The 22,894-nt window shown below is 47.3% G+C and overlaps 1 protein-coding gene across 1 annotated transcript in view; it reads left to right on the forward strand.

Moving 5' to 3' along the window:
* Nucleotides 1-1,117: 1,117 nt before the first annotated feature.
* Nucleotides 1,118-22,894, forward strand: part of LOC116952770 (prickle-like protein 2) — a 41,243-nt gene continuing 19,466 nt past the window's right edge. Inside the window, exon 1 of the mRNA XM_032972394.2 lies at nt 1,118-1,764. The gene's annotated coding sequence lies outside the window, so the exon portion shown is untranslated. The remainder of the gene's footprint in view (nt 1,765-22,894) is intronic.

Raw genomic sequence — 22,894 nt, forward strand, 5'->3', positions numbered from 1 at the left:
TTTACACACCGCACCAGGTATCTCATTTGAGGCTGAGACGACCTAGGGGAGGCCCAGGACCGCTTCCAAATAATCGTCACTGGCGTTGGTGGCCGTGAGCGGGAATCGAACTTGGGTCTCTGCCGGGTTCGTTACGCTAACCACTACACCACCGCTCCCCCCCACTCTCACACGCGCAGTCAGCGCACGAATAAAAAAGGCAGCTGGCGTTTATAGAAGAGGGTGGAAACTTTGAGAAGCTTTGTTGCCTTTGTGCACGGAAGGGGATGTGCCGAGATGTTTACTTGGGCTGCAGACAGCTGAGCTCAGCCAGTTGTGTGGGTGGGTGGATGAGCAATACATGTAGGGTGATCCACTCACGCATACCCTGCTAAAATACTAGGAGAGACAGATTTTCAGCTCTACGTATATTGCATACGATATATACGCATTTAAACTTGATTCCTGAGAATCTGTGTTTGTAACTGTGTCTGTATGTGCAATGCAGTGCGAAATATGTGCACGGTATTTATAGACTGTATTCAATAAACTTGCTAAGGAAGGAGCGGCATTAGACATCATTAGTGTAATGTGTATTGTGCACGGACCATCCTGTACAGACTGCGCCCGCAGGTGTAACATCACCGCGAGTGCGTGATGATTATCTCGGAAGCTAAGCAGGTGATTGAGCCTGGATAGTGCCCTCGTCCAGCAGTGCATTGGCAATGCGCTATTATACCTTACAGAGTGGTCCAGATGCCCTGTGACACCCCCCACCCCACCCACATGTAATTATCTAAAACGTAACATAAAAAGTAGGATTTATTTAAAACCGAAATTAATATGCAAAACAACAAAACGTGTTACGGGTCAATTAATTGAGGGGCACAAGACATCTGGGCCACCCTGCACAATACGTTGTACGCATTAAACATGAAGCGCGTGATCTCGCCAGGGACTATATGCCGCTACAACCACCACGATGTAAAACAAATACATGTTGTGGATTCAACATGGTGGGGGGGGGGGTACGTTAGACCCCCTAATGTAACATGTTGTAGGGGGAGGAGGGGTGGCGATGCCGATGCTATCCTGGAAGCGGTGTGGGGGGGGGGGGGTGCCCGGCAGGGAGCGGAATGAGTTGAACTCCCCCTGACGCATTCCGGAGTCACGTGACGCGGCACCACCAGCGCCGCTGCTGCATCATCTCGCTCTCTCATCCTCTCTCCGCTACTCCTCCTCTCTCACCCACACTCCCCTCTCTCTCTCCCTCACTCACTCTTCCCCTCTCTCACTCATCCACCAACATCCATCATCGCCACCCCCGGCGCTTGTAAGCAGCAGCATCATCACTCCTCGTAGCAGCAATTTCAGTGGCGTCGGCGATTGAAGCGCCGCGCTCTGGGCATCAAGCGGCGGCGGCAGCAGCAGCAGCGGTGCGGGCAGCGATGACTGTGGCGATGCCGAGGCTGCTGCGTTCCTGAGATGTAAACAGCAGCAGCAGCAGCAGCGTCAATGACTCTCATCCCCATGTCGCGCTGATCTTCTTGTTGAGATGCTGACGACGATGATGATGATGCCGATGCTGTTATTGATGTTGTAGCAGCAGCAGCGGTACTAGTCGCAGCCGTGGGTTCTTTACTGCCTTCCTTCGCCGAAGAGGAATGAACAACTCCACGAGACCGCTTCACACGCCACAAAAACAACATTCCTGCTGCTGTAGCTGCTGCTGTAGCTGTAGCAGCAGCTGCGCGCTGATCTCCTCTACGGCTAGCCCCACGCGAGGTGAGTCTCCGTGTGTCCTTCCACTCAACTCGCGGCGTCTCTGCCTCTTAACCATGGCCGTCACTGCGCCGTCTGGCTTGGTATGTCGTGTGTGGGTGGGGGGGCTCATTGCTGTGGCTTGTTATGTGTTCCGTAATGTACGGGCCAAGTCAGTCCTTGGTTGATCCACTGCTGGATGATGATGGTGGTGGGCACGGTCACTTCACCCCTTCCGCACGCCGTCGTTGTCGGTGGTGGGGGGTGATTCATCATATTTGACCACTCTGGTCAGTGCGGGCTGGTGAAGTGTGTCGAGGGGGGTGGGTGGACAGGTCCAGGACCGGTTCGGATATTGCCACTGATGTGCGCCGTGGACGGGTAATCGAACTGGGGTGGCCCCGGCTTCGTAGGCGCAGTGTGCTGACCACTGCGCCACCGCTCCACTCGGCTCATGCCAATATGTATTTTAAATGTCAAACTCGCAACTTGATGATGGTCATAATTCTTATTATCAACAACAACAACAAACCGTTCAATAACACCGTGGCCTTAAAAGGTTTAAAATATATGTAGTCGGCGACGTTTCGGGCAATGACCCTTAATTGTATATAAATAGAAAGGACGAGAGAGATGTGAGTTGGGGTACGATGACAAACGCCAGCAGTTGTTGACAATGGCGTGGTCTGGCTGTTTTGACATTTGAACCTGATGGCAGTGGCCCGGGGTACCATAGTACCCCGGCTCTCGCGTAATGTCCGTGATGCGGTCAGTTCTAGTCTGTTGATGGTCGGCGTTGCGTCAATCGACTCGCATCGACGGAGCTGGACACGATGATGATGCACCACCACCACGGTGCGTGCCGCGGGCGTTCGGGGTTTCGGCGCAATCGTCCTCGCTGCGTTTCGACATCGCGGAGTGGCACCGATTTCGGATTGATTGGTACCCCAGTAGCGGAGTGACGTTCACCCCTGGACAGAAATATTGTCCCAGAAAGAACATATTTAATTGCCTCGGCCATTTTGTGTTATTTGGTGCCCCGGGGTACCGCCAGGAGGATCAGTTACCGATAAAGGTCTGGCTGTATCAGAGGTTTAAATGGCATACATTGTCCGTGACAACCAATATCCATTTCAACTTCCACATAATTATATAAATATACGCCCTTGCAGGTTTGCACTCCTTTTAAAGAGATATATACGTGTGGGATGAACGCTCCCCAGGAGAGTACAGGAATGCCTTCAGACGTGTCAGCTGTGATTTCACTCCATTCCGGTGTTCCACATTAAATATAGACGCCCTGTAGGATCGTGGTGTGTGGCTGGGGCGTGAGCCTAATCTTAGCATGCAAGCTTGACAATATGTTTTCATTTAGACGGGAATTCTGGAAAGGCTGCAACAACGGGGGAGGGGTCCAGGGGCTGTGGTTGTAGAGGCCGTTTGATCTCCGCATTAAAACATAGTTCTGCCTATGCTCATTGTTATTAGAAAAATATGTTGCAAATTGTTATTTGACCCGATTCCAAATACACGCAGAACCCATGTTAAACGCCGCGGCAAACGTGCACGTAACGGTATCTGGACATTATGGTGGCATGATGAGATTACTTGTGGGGAGACAGCCGTAATAATTGATTTAGAAAATCTTGCAAAGATGGCCAAAAAGAGGGCACCGCCAGAACCCTCCCTGCCCAGGCGTCAGCGAGCGGCGTTGCGTGGCGCGCGTGTTGATTGTGCGGCTTTGGCGGGTTTGATGCGTGCCGTGCTCCTGGGGAAGGGGGCGGTGGTGTAGCGGTTAGCGCTACGAACCTGGCGACCCGAGTTCGATTTCCGCTCGCGGCCAACGCCTGTGACGATTAATTATCCGAACCGGTCTTGGGCCTCCCCTAGGTCGACTCGCACTCAAACGAGTACCAGGTGCGGTGTGTGAAAACATCGCCACTGGGGAGACAAAGGCGGCCGGGCGTGGTGTTGGCCACCCGCCCCCTCGTGTGCCGTGCCGGTAGCCTTCATAGGTACTCACTGATAGCAATTGCCCCGATAGTATTTTCCGGCCGTTGATGTTGCCGTACTCCTGGGAGGGATCTTCACAATGCCTCGAGGATCCTGAGAGCTCGGGATCGTCGTTTGTTGCTCACGGTGGTGCTCGCAGAATGTTGCTGTCACAGCAAAGAGCTGAAATGAGCCTGGCACGTACGTGCTAAATAAATGCACGACATATGAACGGTCTTCACGGTGTCGAGGTGACTGACACTTGAACTTCTACAACGGTTTTGGAGGAGTGGCCACATGTGATGTACGTATGTTGAACTTCTTTCGTACCGTACAGTTAGCCAACCGTGCAAATAACGGAAATGCCCCGCACAGAGGATGGAACAAATAATGGCAGAACAATAACAACAACAAATATATATCTTTCAGAGGCCCGATCATAGCAATTACCCTCTTGCTAGAAGACGTCTCAACTCGACCCAAAGGTTGGTCGCCTAGGAATGGAACATGTCAGAGAGGACGTCCACTGTGGAGATGGAGAAGAGGAATCGTCTACAAAGTATCCTGCATTGCGGGACTATAAGAGATGGCGACGGCTTGATTTGAGGCCTTCATCCAGCTGTCGATTGGGCTGATTATGGTGATGACGATGATGTTCCCATTGTTCCCGTGGCAATCGGAATAAGATGGTCGCCGCATGTTGTGGGGCTGAGGGCGGCTGGTGGTGTGTGGTGGTGTGTGTACGTGCCACAGTCGTACTGCGTGCAGTGCACACATCTGCACGGCAAAGGCTTATTATGTAACACATTCTGCATTTATTAAGGCAGGATACTGCCTTTTATTTTATTCTATACCTACGTGACTTTACCGAAAGAACCAGAGAGTGCAGGGTACTGCTGTTGTACGACGGGCAGATTCTTCACGGGACATCTCTAGGTGATTTTTTTTAGGCCAGCATACATACGGGCACAAGCACAACGCTATTTAAGATGGGCGGTTCAGGGCAACTTACCTCCCGATATCCACAATACCATGATCGCCAAGTTAAGCGTTTAAACCTTAAGCCCTTTATACCAACAGAAAACTCCCCCATAAATTACAGACACCACACTGTAAATATGCAAAGCGTGGCCTACATTACACGTACAATGTACATACTTTCCTGTTGCTTATTTACTGCTTTAAAATTATAATTAGTTGAGCATAACGGCATATTTTTTCAGCTTATACAAGTGATGCCAGAGTTTCTGAGCCTTGGCCTTGTCGTTGATCTATATCACCGCCCTTATTTCATGGGAAACTCTGCAGTTTTTGTCACTGATCACCGCTGGAAGGCTACAACCGGGTGGCCCTATTACGTAGAAATTGACCTGAGATTAAATTAATCGTCATGAATCACGATAAAATCCACTGCTGGATGAAGGCCTCCCCAAACCACCACGATCCTGCCGATGCAACAATCAACCCACAGCACCTGCACGTGAACTGATTTCATCGCTTCGTCTACACTCGGAGATTTGGCTGTCGCCTGATGAGAGTTCACTCTCCAACACACTGGTGTGCTGTACGAGCAACGGATTGGAATGTTTTGTTTACGTGACAAACCTTACTAATTGGTCGCGTGTTGGGGAATAAACCCCACACAACATTTACAATTCGAGACCGTGATGTTTCGCCGGTAATTACAGCCAGCCTCACCAGGCGGAAATCCTTCTGTTTCGGTCTAAAAAGAACCCTGTTATGGATATTATTGGTCGTGAAAGCCGAAGTATTTAATTATCAAGTTGAGCTTGCTAAACTCCAACCTGCTCACATCTATCTTTTTATGTCAATTTTTGTTATTTTGGTCCATCTTAAATAGCTTTCCCAGGTGAACATATTCTGCTGTTTACAGTTGTTTTTTAGTATGTAAAACGAACACAGTACTTACCCATGTGTTTGCACAACTACTCTGTGCATAAACGATTGCCGACACTAAACGTAACACCGGAGTGAACTTGGTTATCTGAAACCTAAGCAATAGTGTCCCCCTGTTCGAATTGACATTGGATTGGCGCTCAACTTTGTTGGTGGATCTGGGTTATAGGTGGACATTCCACATTCCTATGGCTAGGATTGGACTACATGTAGCATAACCGCTAGTGACTTGGCCACAAAGCGATGTGTTAGCAATCCCAGAGGGCCCATGAGCTGACTTCATTCCTGACCAAGGATTATAACTTTTAACCCACCAAATGTGAGTTGTGCTGTCTAACAACACCACTATGTGGCTAGAAACCGAATCTTCTCACAATGCATCCATAATCCTAGCCTGGGTCCAAATCCCACGGTTTTTGTACTTTTGGGGGCAGCCAGTTTTTCGAGCTCTGTAGGCCTCCTCATTTATGTCAGCATCGTATCCACAAATCTTCCTATCCATTGCTGGCAGTGGATTATCTATTGTTGTTATTGCTATCTGCAGACCACTGATGCATTTTACTTTGAGTTGATTTGTCGATTTCCCACCAAAATTTGCATCTACCCTGATAAAGACCTTGCTGGAGTCGCCATCGTGCAGCGTGTCCACGTGTCACGTGCTTATTCTTTCCGTACGGCTGCTGATGTAAATGCAGGGCAACGGCTACAATGTCACGCTCAGGTGGTCAAGTCAGACAACCGCGTCAGGAGCAGCGAAGTGCATCATCGCTGTGATGTCCCTTTCGTATTTGTGGATCGGGCAATGCGTCATCATACCTTGTATCCTGTATGTTCTGGATCACCACAGTCGGAGACTACTGGAGAGTTTTGCATTTTCCATTTTTGCATCGGTTATCCGCATCTGCCACGCTCGATGTCGATGGCCTGAAATTACGTGTTATATTATCTGAGCAGTAAAGATATGGAAATACACCACGGCAAGTTACACGCTTATTATGGCGGCGATGGCAGAGGTGCAGCCCTGTAATCTCTTGCTCACGCCACTGCTGCCAGAAGGGCCTCCCACGAGAATAGAACTCCAGAGAGCCCCCCCCGCCCCCTTCTTGAGGATATTTGTCCTGAGAATATCCCACACTGTACCCCTCCCACACGATACCTGTCGATCGACTCACCGTGGAAGTTCCGATTTCTCCTGCTGGGGGGGAGGGATGAGGGGAGGAAGAAGAAGGTGAGTCAAAGAGACGTCGTGCTGCTGCATTGTTGTCACAACTGCCGCGCCGCGAGACCGACTCGGATCCGGTGACCTCTGCTATTCCCGCAGGGCTTCACCGTGGCACCCAGGTCAGCATATCCAATGGAGGGCGACGTTTGTTCAAAAAGATCAATGATGTCAGGTGGAGCAAAACTTCCTTGAGTCCGCCACTTTGGTGACCGGAGGAAGTTTCATTCTCTCCTTTAGCTGCTTTTTGAAACATGTAGCAATCAATATCGCCTGAGCTAAGTGTCGGATATATTTGCTACATTCGGACAGACATTTGCGTGTCATCCTATCGTGCGTGTGATTGAGCCAAGGTGGGCAAATGTAAAACTGTTATGCCTCTCGTGTGTCGATCGTGAGCAGGGGGTGAGGGGGTGACCATACTTCACCACTCTGGTCCGTGCGGGTGGGTGAAGGAAACGCACCCCACGTGGTTGCCTTGCCTCTCACCACGTCCTTGCCTGTGGTGTGGGCGCCCCTACTCAGGAGGCCGACTGAGGGCTACAAGACTCTCAAGCCTCTGCTTCACTCCTGCGAGGCTGTGTCAGCCGTTAGAAGTGCATCATTACCATTGCACGCTGGGACCTCACAGTTGGTTGCAGTATTGTTTCCATAGTTACATTGTAAGTAAATAAAGCGGATTAAAAATATATATATTCGAACTACATTTTAAATGTACTGTCCGGTAGTTTTGTACAGTATTTACTGAGAAATGTTGACAGCCAACACACGTTTGCAAGCGATCAGATTTTGGATCACGTTGAATTGGACGTGATTCGATGTACGCAGTCCATGTTGGATTGTGCCCAGATATGATTCAATAACAAAAAATGTTTATTTTTTACAGAATTAAGTATTTTGTCTCGTTTTTATATTTCACGGTAATTAAATTTCACAAATTGTGCCATCCTTGCAAGCTTATTGTGCACCACTGCACAGCGTACCATTTCCGCTGTATCTAGTTTTTATTTACATATTGACTTTTATTTAAATGAGTTTATTCACTTGGGCTTTGCTTACTCTCTGCAATGCAGCTGACTGAAGCAAAATCGCTTTCTACAATAGAAATCATTTTTCATCCGCATGCCTTCTGTTGGGTCCTGCAGGATGTATAGGGTCCAATAAACTCCCCATATCCGCATTCCACATTCTTTCCTTTTATCCACATTATTTGGACACAGATGCACTGTGATAGTATTACAGATAACAGGATGCATGATGTTCATACCCCCCCCCACCCCAACATTACTGCTGATATTTTTTTATCTTATCCATGGTGATGCCATTGAGTTATTAATATTCTGTGAAGATACTATAATTAGAGCAGCAGCAACTTAAACTATTACAACATGTTATACATTTTCTATCCGGTAATATATCTCGGTCCAGCCCTGTACTTGTACCTGTTTATAATTTATGCAGTATTGTGATGAATCATCCGTGTGCATCACTGCTTATTATTGCATCACTGCTCGGTCTAGAGCCAGCACTGCTGCCTTCTTGCTTGCTGCTTTGCTACTGCTTCTCGCGACACAGCCTTGAGATGCACATACACACACGCACACAAAAACCCCACAATTGTGGCTGCCACCGGTGCTGGCTTGCGGTTTCGCAAGTAGAGCAATAGGCTTACTCTGTGGCAGGCCATTGCATAATTATCCGAAAGCCCTCAATTGCAGGCTGTCCATACTGATACCTTGCCAACCACGACAAGCCACAATTTACCAAAGGAAAGCGAGAGCCACTAGTGGGATATATACGATGAGTGCTCGCTCTTTAAATATTCGCCTGCCCTCGAGCGTGCCAGATGAAGGAAGGCATGTGGCTCCTCGCCTCTATTCCCAAACATGGGCATGGCACTTTTTGGAGCGGAGGTCAAACGGATGAATGTTAAGGACGTCCAATTCTCGTGCTGGAGTTTCAGTGGGTGGTCGCGACGGGTGACTGAAATGTCAGATAATGTTCGACTTTTGGGACGATTGCATTTCGTTACGAAGTGTCATTTGAACGTGGAAGTAAACGAGAGGCACGATTTTTTTATTCGTCTTCTTGGCGCAGCCATTCATACAGAAGAGTCCTCCACGACAGTACGCACTCAGATGCTTACATTTGTCAAATGTTCCATATCCGGTCACTGCATTCGCTTACATTTGTTCAACTGCAGTACTTTGGGCATCTGAATAATGAGTTGATTTTCCATTATAGGACTTAATTAATTATCAAGGTATTATCAGTGCAGGTCCTAATCGCAGTACCGTATCACGTGTTATATACCCGCACTTGTTCCAATGTAATTTTGCTTTATTTTCGAGACGTGTTTATGAGCTAGACTGAATATTTAAGTTGTCAGTTCCCATGGTGAAATAATAATATTATTTATGAAACATCGCCCGTGGATGTCATTAGTCCATTGAAATCTAATGACGTAGCCACATATGCTGTCAAATTAGGTGGGCGGCAAACGCTAAATAGCCAGGATTCATTGCTTATTTTACATAATGCCTTCGATTGATCTATGCGGAATCCTTACTACAAAAGGGCGTGCAGATTGTCTGCACCGTGCTTTAAAGGCTCGTACTCCCGGTGATTGGAATAATAAAATATATAAAAGACATGTAAAAAAACAGGCGTAGATACACATTTTTGGAGCAATCAAAAAAGGTGTCATTTGTAGCTACTCACCCCGAGCTATAAACGCTCTGATAGTGCATTGTCTTTGTCCTGTGCGCCTTTTGGCGTTCTCTGGTCTGGCACTGGTGAGACTAGGTCATAAAGAAGAGTCCTGTATGGCGTAGGCCAATCGGTTTCAAAGACAATGCATATATCATAATTATCAGAGCATGTTTGTTTGCATGTTCACCACAAGTACATGTGGTTAATGCAGACTTGACTCCTTGCAAAATGTTTCTATTTGGTGTTTGAATATTTTAACGTCACCTGTTTTATTTCCAGGATGGGTAAAACCTATTATTTTTTTCAATCAAAAACAATTTCGTTTCGGAATGTACCCTCCCCCCCTCCCCCACAAAAAGACGTGATATCGCGTGGCATTGAGTGGCGTCGCTTTTTGCGAACGTGAAGACACCCACATATGTATGTCGTCACGTAAATGATCCGAAGATGCAAAAAAAATCGGATATTTTCATTACGTCTCAAAATCCAAAAACTCATCCCTAACGCATAAAGAATCGTGTACACAGTCCACACAGCATACCTATAGCCATGTGTATGGTACATACATGGGGCACAGTAGAAATAGGCACTCGCTAACTAATTATTGCCGGAGCGATAGGGTAAAGTTGTGTTTATTATAAGGCCCTTTATTTGGTATAGGTTACACCTACACATGTATGTCCTGTACTGTAGGCAGGCGGTCAATATTAGGCTGGGCCAGTAGGTGGCTGGCAGGGCTCTTAAGTAGGAGTGGTTCGCTCACCAGCCACATGAATAATCTTGTAATTATTTGTTATATTTATAGAGCGCATTCACTGGAGGCGCTTGACATAGTTACAACAATAAAAACCGGTGACAGAATAGAACGATGCTGATGGCAAGGGGAGTGGAACGAGTTTATTGAGGAATGAGTGACCACGATAGAGGGATTCCTTGGGGGAAGCAGTCGAGAGGACGAGGGGAGGGAAGAGAATGGGCGATAGAGGTGCGCTCTAAGAGAGGAATGCACAGATGTTAAGGAGGGAAACTGCGTAATGTCTGGGTCTGAAGTGCAACATCTCACTCAAGTCGATTGAGCCATAATACAGGTGTTTCATAATAGAGGTTTTGGGGTTATATCGCGTAAATATGAAAAATCTCTTATGGATGATATTGGTCGCGAAAGCCTACGTGTTAAACATACAGGGTGTTTTTTGTGGGTTAGGTCGTGTAAATATAAATGTGTCGTTAAACCCGCTACCACCCGACACAGCCAATTAGTAATGTTTGTCACGTAAATAGAACGTGCCAATTCGTTACTAGTACAGCACATCGGTGTGTTGGAGAGCAAATCCACAACATTTACAATCTGAGTACGACGTTTCGCCAGTAGTTACAACTAGCTTCATCAGGCGGCAGCCAGATTTGTGCCTACGTGTTAAACAAACCGATTCAAATATATTTTTTACCAATTGCAATTTTGGATTGACTTCCTACAAATCTTACGTTTTTGTTTTAAATCAATTGATGTATGAATGCGTTTGACATCTATACAGAGGAAGAGGATGGGCAGTGGAGGAGAGGCGAGGCGTTAACAGAGACCTGACAGCAGGCCTCGCTGGGTGTGAAATCCATGTGGGTTTGCGTCGCTCAGATTTTTTAGAAAGTCTGTTTTTTATATTCTTAGCTCTTTCGGTAAAGTCACGTTGAAGGGAAACAATAAAGTCAACGTGACTTTACCGAAAGCGCTAAGAATATGAATTACTGCAGTCACGAAAGCTTTAAATCAAAAGTCTGTTTTGTTGCCACGGTCAGTCTGGGGCCCCTTGTCTCTTGACTTCGAATGTGCAGCGGCGAAGTCGATTGGCACGCGCTAAAATGCGGAGCGCATTCGCAAAGGTTTTCGCGTTCCCCTTTCAGCAGATAAAAAAAAAATGCCACGCACTTTTGGTGAGAGCTGTTGAAATCGCGGTACAAACATGCCCAATAAATGTTATTGCAAAGAAAATATATTAAGGAGGTGCAATTGCCTTTCTCGGTGGCTATTAAAACTGTTTACAAGTTGACGCTGCGCAGTGTGTTAATTTCGTAAACAATCTATCTCACTGTTGATTTTTTTTCCCCTCCATTGGGGTAAATGCCGCGGTGGTATTTTACGATGCCCTTGAGGATTTGCTTGAGACCCGAAAAAGACAACGACAAAAAACGTTGAGAAAAATTGTTTTTGAAGCAATTGCGCTGCTATGCGCTTCGTATCGTACCGGTTTGGGTCTTGTGGATGGGAAGCAGATGGGTAAGAGCCGAGATTATATTGTAACCATTTCTCTTCGTTGCCTGTATAAGCATCATCAACGAAACTTGCCGATCGCTCAATTTTTTTATTTTTACCAAATCAAAGAACGTGTCATAAACGTACGTTTGTTCATACAAGTGCACGGCTTTGCACAGCACGCATCGACGATTCCCCTGTCGTTTAGAGCGGTGATTTATCTGAGGCAAATGTATGGATGGGGGGGGGGCCCTTGGTAGCACCGTCATACAAGCCTCAGAACAGTGTGGGGCACGTGTCACGGTGCAGAGGCAGCACCGCTGAGACGCCAGAGGCTTGAATCTGGGTGGTCACCCGAGACCAGTGTCTCACACACTGGGTCGTGACCCCCCCCCCCTCCGGGGTCGTGAAAGGCAATCCAAGGGTGCAGGGAGGGTCTGTTTTGTCTCGCTCGGTCTCTCTCCCCGTGTCACTCACTCTCCATGTCGCTCTCCCCAAACATCTCTCTCCGCGTCTCTCTCTCCCCACGTGTTTCTCTCCCAATGTCTCTCTCTCCCCATGTATCTCTTACTCCCCATGCATCTCTCTCCCCAAATATCTCTTTCCATGTCTTTCTCTCCCCGTGTCTCTTCCTATGTCTCTCCTCATTCTCTCACTCCCCATGTCTCTCTCTCCCCATGTTTCTCTCTTCCCATGTCGCTCTTCCCATGTCTCTCACTCCCCATGTCGCCCTCTCCTCATGGTTTACACTCTCCCACGTCTCTCTCTCCATAAGTCTCTCACTGCATGTCTCTCCATCCAGCCGTCTCTCTCCCTCTCCCCATGTCTCTCTCTTCCCGTGTCTCTGTCTCCCCATGTCTCTATCCCCATGTATCTCTCTCCCCATGTCACCCTCTCCCCATAGCTTACACTCTCCATGTCTCTCACTCTCCATAAGTCTCTCACTGCATGTCTCTTCATCCAGCCGTCTCCCTCCCTCCACGTCTCTCTCTCGCCATGTCGCTCACCGCCCGTGTCTCACTCTCCTATACAGTATATGCCCATATGGATTTGTGGATGTTCGTGTACGTGAGATGCCTGTACGTGTGTAAGTGGCGCAGAGGTCAGCGCACTGCGTTACCAACCCCGGTGACCTGACTCCGATTCTCATTCACGACCAATAACAGTGCCAGCGAACGTTTAAACTGATCCTGAGCCTCCCCTACTTCAACTCAGCCTTAAAGGAGTACCTGGTGCAGTGGTTAAACATCAGCGCTGGGGAGACAAAGGCAGTCGGACGTGGTGCTGGCCACCCACCCTCTCGTGTACCGTTCCCACCTTCGTAGGTGCTCGCTAACAGCACTTGCCCCAGCAGTCTGTTAAGGCTATATGTGGGATCTTTGTCCTTGTCCGGATATCAAGAGTTTGAGACACACTGCCCTAGCTCGACAAAGCCAGGTTCCTTAAGTGTTTGTTTGAGTTTGGGTGGTTTGTTTACCTTTCTTGCACTTTGCACTCCTATCGTGTTTTTGTTTTGTTTATTGTTGTGACGTTCTCACCCGCCCCTACTGGACATCTGTGAAAAAGAGCTTTATAGCTCCTCCAGTCTAAATAAATCTGAACTGCATTGTACAAAGCGAGTGAATGTGTGGTCCAGTGGGTAACCCACCCATGTGAGAGATGTATCCCCAATCTGAGAGATCCGAATGATCTGAAAGCCAAGAAAACTTGAAAATAACGACGTGAGATTGACTGCCCTCTGGTGGGCGAGATGTACGGTCTAGATTTGAAGTTTTCGTGACTGCAAGGATCCATACTCTTTGGTTCTTTCGGTAAAGTACGTAGGTTATTTTTTCACCTACGTGACTTTACCGAAAGAACCAGAGTAGAGATGTTCGGTGTTTGAGAAGATTTTATTTAGTTTAACACGCAGTAACAAATTGGCACGTTTTGTGTATTCGATAAAACCTTACTAATTGGCCGTGTCGGGTGGTGGCCGGTTTAACGACACATTTATATTTACGCAGTCTAATCCAAAAGACCTCTTAAGGATTTTATTTTATTTGCCGATAATTTTATTTCTCTGTTATTATTCACGACACAGCCTACAAAAAATGTCACGATGTGACGATTATTACCACGTGGATTCCCCATAGCTCCGTAACTGTGTTTTACATTCTTGTAGTATTATTGTTGTGCTTTCTGGTGCTGTACTCCAAGTGAGACTAAATATGACTTAAAAGTTCATCAGCCAAGGTTCTCTCACCATCAGCTTGCCATAAGTTATCCAAACTGTGCAGATTTACAATCTGTAATGCTGGCAACACACGAGCCGTCAGTTTCAAACATAATAGTTACATCTTTAAGTTGACCATGGAAGTGATCACGTCACGTAATTGACATCCAGTGAATTACACCGGAAACCATTTTTAGTGATAATTTTAAATATTTTTCTCAACTATCATTGCAATGATATTGAGAAAAAAACAGTGGTTCTTTTTTTGTGTGTCGAGGATTTCGCATCGTACGGCAATGTCATAGTGTCAACCGCATGGCAGGCACCCCTGGTTACTTCCACACCACGGTGTATCGCGTGGTTTTAAGTGCAAGTTTAAAATATCTAGTGACTTTGTTTCTATGTTGGGCCCATTCGGTTCTGACGGGATTCCCATGGCTTCAGGGTTTCCGCTAAGCTCCTGTGTGCACCACCACCCTACCTCACACTAAACCCGCATCGGCTGCACAAAACGCGGCGGCGGATAACTTGACGCGCGAGCAATAAAGAAAATGATGACAAACTTTTCCGGGTGTGTGCTGCGACTGAGGTCGCTACCCAGAACAGGGCGCGCTGAGGTGGCTATGTAATCTCTCACATTAACATAGCCACCCCAGTGCGCTTGCCGTGGAGGCTGCTCTCCGATCTTACATTAACATGCTAATTTTTTACCTGGCAGCCCTTTAATTGGTGGAAACTCACCACCAGCGCCGTCGTTGCCCACCACTCACATTAATATCAGCTGCCCCGCCCATGCTGCTGACACTTGGGCTACGCCCATTTCAAACCTTTATAAACAGTTTGCCTTTAGAGGCTAACCCCCTTTTCCTGATGATGACCGCTTGTGTTGCGATCGAAAAGTCGTAGTTTTTTGTTATTTTCTTTGAACATGTCTACGTGACTTTACCGAAAGACCCAAAGAATATCATTAAGATCCTCAGATTGCGCATTGCTCACTGTCACCAGGGTCTCTATGGCTCCACACTCGTGGTGGTGATGGCACATTTGCAATTGCGGCACCTACAGTGAGGGAAAAAAGTATTTGATCCCCTGGTGATTTTGTACGTTTGCCCACTGACAAAGAAATGATCAGTCTATAATTTCAATGGTAGGTTTATTTGAACAGTGAGAGACAGAATAAAAACTAAAAAATCCGGAAAAACGCATGTCAAAAATGTTATAAATTGATTTGCATTTTAATTAGGGAAATAAGTATTTGACCCCTCTGCAAAACATGACTTAGTACTTGGTGGCAAAACCCTTGTTGGCAATCACAGAGATCAGACGTTTCTTGTAGTTGGCCACCAGGTTTGCACACATCTCAGGAGGGATTTTGTCCCACTCCTCTTTGCAGATCTTCTCCAAGTCATTAAGGTTTCGAGGCTGACGTTTGGCAACTCGAACCTTCAGCTCCCTCCACAGATTTTCTATGGGATTAAGGTCTGGAGACTGGCTAGGCCACTCTAGGACCTTAATGTGCTTCTTCTTGAGCCACTCCTTTGTTGCCTTGGCCGTGTGTTTTGGGTCATTGTCATGCTGGAATACCCATCCACGACACATTTCCAATGCCCTGGCTGAGGGAAGGAGGTTCTCACCCAAGATGTGATGGTACATGGCCCCGTCCATCGTCCCTTTGATGCGGTGAAGTTGTCCTGTCCCCTTAGCAGATAAACACCCCCAAAGCATAATGTTTCCACCTCCATGTATAACGGTGGGGATGGTGTTCTTGGCGTCATAGGCAGTATTCCTCCTCCTCCAAACAAGGCGAGTTGAGTTGATGCCAAAGAGCTCCATTTTGGTCTCATCTGACCACAACACTTTCACCCAGTTGTCCTCTGAATCATTCAGATGTTCATTGGCAAACTTCAGACGGGCATGTATATGTGCTTTCTTGAGCAGGGAACCTTGCGGGCGCTGCAGGATTTCAGTCCTTAACGGCGTAGTGTGTTACCAATTGTTTTCTTGGTAGCTATTGTCCCAGCTGCCTTGAGATCATTGACAAGATCCTCCCGTGTAGTTCTGGGCTGATTCCTCAGCGTTCTCATGATCATTGCAACTCCACGAGGTGAGATCTTGCATGGAGCCCCAGGCCGAGGGAGATTGACAGTTATTTTGTGTTTCTTTCATTTGCGAATAATCGCACCAACTTTTGTCACCTTCTCACCAAGCTGCTTGGCAATGGTCTTGTAGCCCATTCCAGCCTTGTGTAGGTCTACAATCTAGTCCCTGACATCCTTGGAGAGCTCTTTGGTCTTGGCCATGGTGGAGAGTTTGGAATCTGATTGATTGCTTCTGTGGACAGGTGTCTTTTATACAGGTAACAAGCTGAGATTAGGAGCACTCCCTCTAAGAGTGTGCTCCTAATCTCAGCTCGTTACCTGTATAAAAGACACCTGGGAGCCAGAAATCTTTCTGATTGAGAGGGGGTCAAATACTTATTTCCCTCATTAAAATTCAAATCAATTTATAACATTTTTGACGTGCGTTTTTCTGGATTTTGTTGTTGTTATTCTGTCTCTCACTGTTCAAATAAACCTATCATACAAATTATATACTGATCATTTCTTTGTCAGTGGGCAAACGTACAAAATCAGCAGGGGATCAAATACTTTTTTCCCTCACTGTAAACTCGTTGCCCTTCGAGGTCAGGGGACTTCTGAGACGCTGCAAATCTTCAAATCTATACTAAAAACGTTATCTGTTTATAATGTCTTTCTTTCTCTTTAGTTACTTTCAAATATCTTTCTCACTTATACTTTCCTTGGTTGATGTTAAACTTGTTTCGCCTTTCCATGCATAGCGCCCTGAGAACGATTGTTTAAGGGCGCTTTATAAATTTAAATTATGAGTTTTGTAACATAGACTCAATGCCCGATTCACGAACACCAAATCGGGAGGTGTCGTCGTCATCATCACAGCAGCAGCAGCGATGCACGGTTCCGCTACTCGTGACGCAAGCGTCTGGCTCGTCAGCCACCTTCCGTGTAAACTTACAGCTGCTGCTGTCTCCATCAACCTCTGCCATGTAGATTTAGAGCAAGGAGTTCTGCTCTCTTCACCAACATTTTGTCAAGGAGCATAAACCACCATGGCGCGAACTTCGGTCATCCTTGCAGCAGCGGCTTTTGGCTAGATATCAGTGGTCACCGCATCGCGCCGCTTTCAGATGCGCTTCTGCGGCCGTCTGGAACGCTCTCCCTTCCAATATTAGGAGCGCCAGTGGGAGCTATGCACTTGTTAACCGAGATTGAAAACGAATTTCATCCGAACTGCCCTTCGTTTTTAGTTTGTTGTCCTTCTGCCGCATCTCCGATTAGCAAGGTTGGCTACATACGGTGTGAAACAAGTTCAACATACATACAAAACATACAAAATTACCTACAAGTAAAATCTAAAACAAACAACGAAACAGCGGTGTTTTCTTGAGGTCTTCGTTAACTCAGATATAAATCACAACAAGTCCTCACTTGGTTGGAGAGTGTCAAATTTTATTTCTGAACCAGAACAATGCTTTTTAAGGACCGACTGTGACATAAACTTGTTCAAGAAGGTCTGTATATGACATTACAGCACGTCATCATCATCATCATAGTAGCGTGCATTGTCACCAGCATGCATATATTTATGTAAATCACTGCACAATGGTGTAAATAATAATTTAGCAAACATTACGCGGGTGACCCAACATTCATATTTTCACTTAACGGTACCGAGCTGACGTCTCCTATAGTGAAAGTCTGCTGTATACTGCTCTTGGGGAAGGGTGTCACGTCATCTTCCTCGCCTGGTATCCAGTAGGTCGGGGTTCGATCGCGACCATGACACCTTTATATTTGGAGTTTGCATGTCTCTCCACGTGGTCGCGTGGATTTTTCTCCACGTGCTCCGATTTTTCCCTCCACATTCATAATCGACGTGCGTTAAGAGTATTTGGCTGCTATAAATGTCCACATGATAAGCCACATCCCTGGGCTACCATTTGTGGCAGGGTCGTTTCTGAAAAAGAGTGCTACATAGCTCAGTGGGCCTTACGCGTTAGAGTAATCGTTTTGGTTCAGTTTAGCAGTGGCGCGCGCAGGCCATCGTTGCAGGGCTGCGCCTTTAACTATTTTCATAAATCCAGAGTGTGCCCCCCCTATCCCCCCGTGCTCAACAAACATGGGGCCCGTTCCCATGTCAATGTGGCCCTGAGGCAGTGGTGGAATCTCCCTCCTGCTACAGTCGTAGAGGGTCACTCTCCCCACGGGACAACCACCGGGCAGATTTCCTCCTGGATAAGTACAAATTCTGATTCAGACTTCACACGCAGAGATTTTTGTCGTCGTCGTGAACATCATCAGCAATAGCTCTTGATATCGTGGCTCACACACGCACACAGCAGTGAGGACCCACACAAGCGAACGCAAGAGGCTCTGTTGCTGAATCCATTCCTTACGTTCACGTTATTTCACTGGGTTTATTTAACGTTATTTTGTTTTACATTTGGTATGGTGTGTAATGCACTGTTTTTTTTGCTTGCGAATGATCAAACGCAGGTCACCTTTTTTGGAAAAAGAGACTTGATGTCTCAATGGGTTTGCACCTAGTTAATATAATGTATATCTCTCTATCGACATACAGCATATATATGGCTTGTAATAGTGACACGGTAATGGTGGGCATAAATATCATCGTCGTTATCACCGATCACTGCCTCCACCGCTGCCGCCGCCGCCGCCTCCCAACAAGATGGCCGTGAATAAATATTCCCCGAGTCGGCAACGGGATTTTATATCGCCGACGGGCATAAGGCGAGAGCGGCTGTCGCCGTGCCGACAACTCCATCGTGGCAGTCAGAAGCCCTGACGCCGGGTCGCGCGCGCGAGCACGTGGGCACGTCGCGCGTGAGCACGTGCCCACGTGCTCACGCCCCGATCGGAGCTGGCGGACAAATCCCGGAACGCGCGTGCCTTGGGGGCGGCTCCAACCGCTGCCGCCGCCGCCGCTTCGGAGACGAGCGAGCGAGAAGGCGCCCAGGAGCCATCGCCGGGAAGAATAGCTAATGAGAACACATCGTTCCGTGGGCCGCTCGCTCGCTCCCATTCGCTCGCTGTGTGCCGGGTGTGAGTGAGCCATGCCCGGTGACGTCACGTCTCTCCGCTCGCTGCTCTACCGCTCTGCTTTCTGCGCTCATCCGCACGCTTATTATTATTATTTTTTTCCTCGAGCTTTACCATAGCACACACCTTCCCCTCGTGTTGATTGGCTTTTGTTGAAATCCGTTTTGCCAGCGTCGTAAATCCTTTTCACAACTCTGCATTTTCTAAGTGTGTAAATATAATAAAAAAACACACTTTTGTTTGCGATGATATTTGTGATGATATGCCGACACCTGCGTATGCGAAGACAGAAGATGCCCCGTATAGCATGCTGCTGTTGGCGAAGCTCCTATGACGGCCGACACGGCACACGAGTGGGTAGGTGGCCAGCGCCACGCCCGGCCACCTTTGTCTCCCTCGTGGCAATGTTTACACATCGCACTTAAGTACTCATCTGAGGCTGAGTCGACCTAGGGGAGGCCCAGGACCGGTTCCAGATAATCTTCACTGTTGGTGTTGGCCTTGAGCGGTACTTGAACTCCGGTCGCCCGGGTACTACTGTCTCCATCGGAGGCCGTTCTTCTACCAGCAGTCGAATTACCAGTTCCCACGCTGCCTCTTAACCTTTGTCTCCTGTGAGCCTGCACTCGAAGGCCATTGGTCTCTCAACTACGGCTCACCAATTCTCCTTGTCGTTGCAATGTTGTGGCCGTTATTGTGACGATGCACGTGAAACCCTGGATTATTTTGACCGTCAGATGCTATATATTTCACAAAAGAAAATTCAATTGGTTATACTTTTCTGGATTCGTATAATAAAACAGCTTCGTGTAGTTAAATAAAATTGGCCGTTTGGTGGCTGGAGGGTAGCATGGAATTAAAAACCACGTGAAAATATAATCAGGGGACGTTGTTCTGTAAGACTCGGGCAATTCAGGGTCCTGTGTGTCCTACAGAACCTTCAGCATGACCTTGAAAATGGAAAAAAGGCCAAGAATTTGTGTTTTTGTACCTTGGGGCGAGTTCGGAGGGGTGACTTTGTCCATGCCGGCAAAATCTGAGGTGTGAGAGAGATCTTAAATTCTGCACCTCTTCAGCTTTCATGTACTGTACAGTCACGTAGAAGGGAAACAATAAAATAAAATATAAAACAATAAAATGTTATTACTTTATTGTTTCCCTTCTACGTGACTTTACCGAAAGAACCAAGAATATGAATCCCTGCAGTCACGAAAGCTTTAAATAAAAAATGTACTGTACATTTTAAAAAATCAGGTAGGGAAAAATCAGTTTCATTTTCTAGGCTCGTATTGAAACCATGGCACATATACTACCTAGATTAGTTTTTTTCCTCCGAGTCCCATATCACATTTCGGCGTGTCCGTGTTGTTATGATAAATGTTTTTTATTATTCTCTAAATATTGTTTTATTTATGTAGGCCTCAGTGTGTGAGACCTCAATTCCCCACCGAGTCAAATGCAGCCTCTTCATGCGTTACCAGAAGGCTGAGGCCGAACGATATTTTGATATTCATTGGGTGATTTCCAAAATCTTGTTGATTGTTTTCCTTGCATGCCGATGGTAGAAATAAACCGATCCTGAACCCAGGCCTACACGGTTGGTTGGCCTGTACAATTTTTTTTTATTACGGCTACTTCTCGCTGGGGGGGTGGGGAGGGTGGGAAACGGCGCGTAACTCAAAAGTTGCGTAAATTAAACCTACTAATTTTCCTCTAAAATATAAAGGACATGGTTGGAGTTAGGGAGAGCACGCTGTCGACACATCATGCTTTCTCCGACATCTTTCACTGGTTACAGCAACACGTCATATTTACAATACTACCCTACGTTTATTAAAGATAGCATCGGCCTATTTAAAGAAAGAAAATTTTAAAAAGTAGGTACAACAATATATATTATTTGGTAGGAAAATGGTTGCGCGCGGACAAGATATTCTAACTGTGGCGCGAGAAGGAGCAGCTGCCTGATGCTGCTGCCCGCACTTGGGGCAGTCGGCACTGCCGCCGCACCTCAGGCAGCATCGCTGCGACTCAACCTTGCCGCCCGACTAACGACGAGCTCGCAGGCGCGTTGCCTGCACCGTGGCCCACGCGCTGGAGGAGCGCGTTATTTCAAGAGCAGTGCTCGCATAACGAATGAAAGTGCCAGTCCAACGCGCCGTTTCAAAATCGCGCTACGTATAAAACGCGAGGCGACCGTGTACTCTTTTCCCCAATGACGTTTGCAAACATTCAATATCTTCAATGAGAGGACAATGATTGGGGCTTTTGACTATTTGAGCGAATACAACGCCAGTTTTGAACACAAACATGATCGGGCATCGTTCCTTAATTGAGGAGGTACACTGCAGTTGATTTCTGTGGAAACACTTCGTCGTTTTGAGACTGCTCTTGAATGTTTGCTGATTTTATTATGGATATCAAACAAGGTAGACACACTTTCACGAAAGTAAATCCCAGAAATATGAGAATATGTTTTCCAATCGCCGAATTGGAGAAAGGAAGGTGTAAATATAAGACGCGATTTTTTATGACAATCTCTGATTGTCTGAACACGAGTTATTTTTACGTCCAATGTAAACCAACTACAGGAAATGATATAACTTAATCAAGAAGGTTGCAAAGTGGGACAAATCCGGTAATACGCAGGAACAGACACAAAGAGACACTGCGACAGACAAGAATACGGTGCCACTCTTCAGTGTCTAGCATGTGTGGCTACGTACGGTGCGAAAGAAGTTTAACATGCATACTTACATAGCACACAGAAACACTGAGAGACACACACACACAGAGCCGCGGTGACAGACAGACACCGACATTGACACGGAGAGAGAGGACTACATGCAGGCATGGACGCCGAGAGTAACAAGACACGCACAAAGACACAGTGGGACAGCAGACGGACGCAGAGAGGCTTGGACGCAGATAGACGGAGACAAGGGGCCGGACGAGAGGATGGACGTGGGGGGTGTAAAAGCGGCCGGCGCAGCTGCGTCTTGCGTACGTCTTTAAATACTGCCCACCGGAGTGCCTCCGGCGGGGCCAGCGTGAGTTGTAACAGGTGGCGCGTGCTCAATCACGCGGCGATTGACTTTTGTGCTGAACGTGCGTTGCCTTTTGCGTGTTCCGTGCCACGAAAAAAATGCCCAAGCCTCACACCCCCACCAACCTTCCCCCCCCTCCACCACCCTCCAAATTCCCTCCCCGGGAGAGGAAGTTAGCTCGTGCACTCTTCAAGTGCCTCTGACCTTTCCGAAGAAGACGCTGGCAAGATGAAGCGGTTAAAATGCAGGCGGACACGCACGGGCCCCTTCGATGGGTGTTGGCGGAAAGGCAAGCGCTGCTAATAGAGGGGAGAAGGCAGCTGTCACACCAGGGTTGGGGGGGGGGGGAGTCCTATGGTCAAAAAACAACTGGCCATTGGAATAATTGAGATAATAATTGACATCTGTAAGGCGCATTTCACCCAAGGATCCAAAGTGCGTCGCCGTCGTGTATGGCAAGCAGAACACACGACAGAGCCAGCAGCGTGAACGACCAAAACTATGGGGGGGGGGGGAGGGAGGGCCGTTTTAAAGAGGCAAATTTTCAGGGAAGATTTAAATAGCTCCAATGATTTTGATTGATTTATTATCAGGGGCCAACACTTTCCACGGTCTTGGAGCTGCGCTGGCAAAAGCCCCGATCACCCCAGGCCTTGACCTCGGAAT

The sequence above is a fragment of the Petromyzon marinus genome, chromosome 48 (genome assembly GCF_048934315.1).
Source record: "Petromyzon marinus isolate PM22_M1 ecotype Great Lakes invasive population chromosome 48, UKy_Petmar_22M1.pri1.0, whole genome shotgun sequence".
In the NCBI taxonomy this organism is placed as follows: domain Eukaryota; kingdom Metazoa; phylum Chordata; class Hyperoartia; order Petromyzontiformes; family Petromyzontidae; genus Petromyzon; species Petromyzon marinus.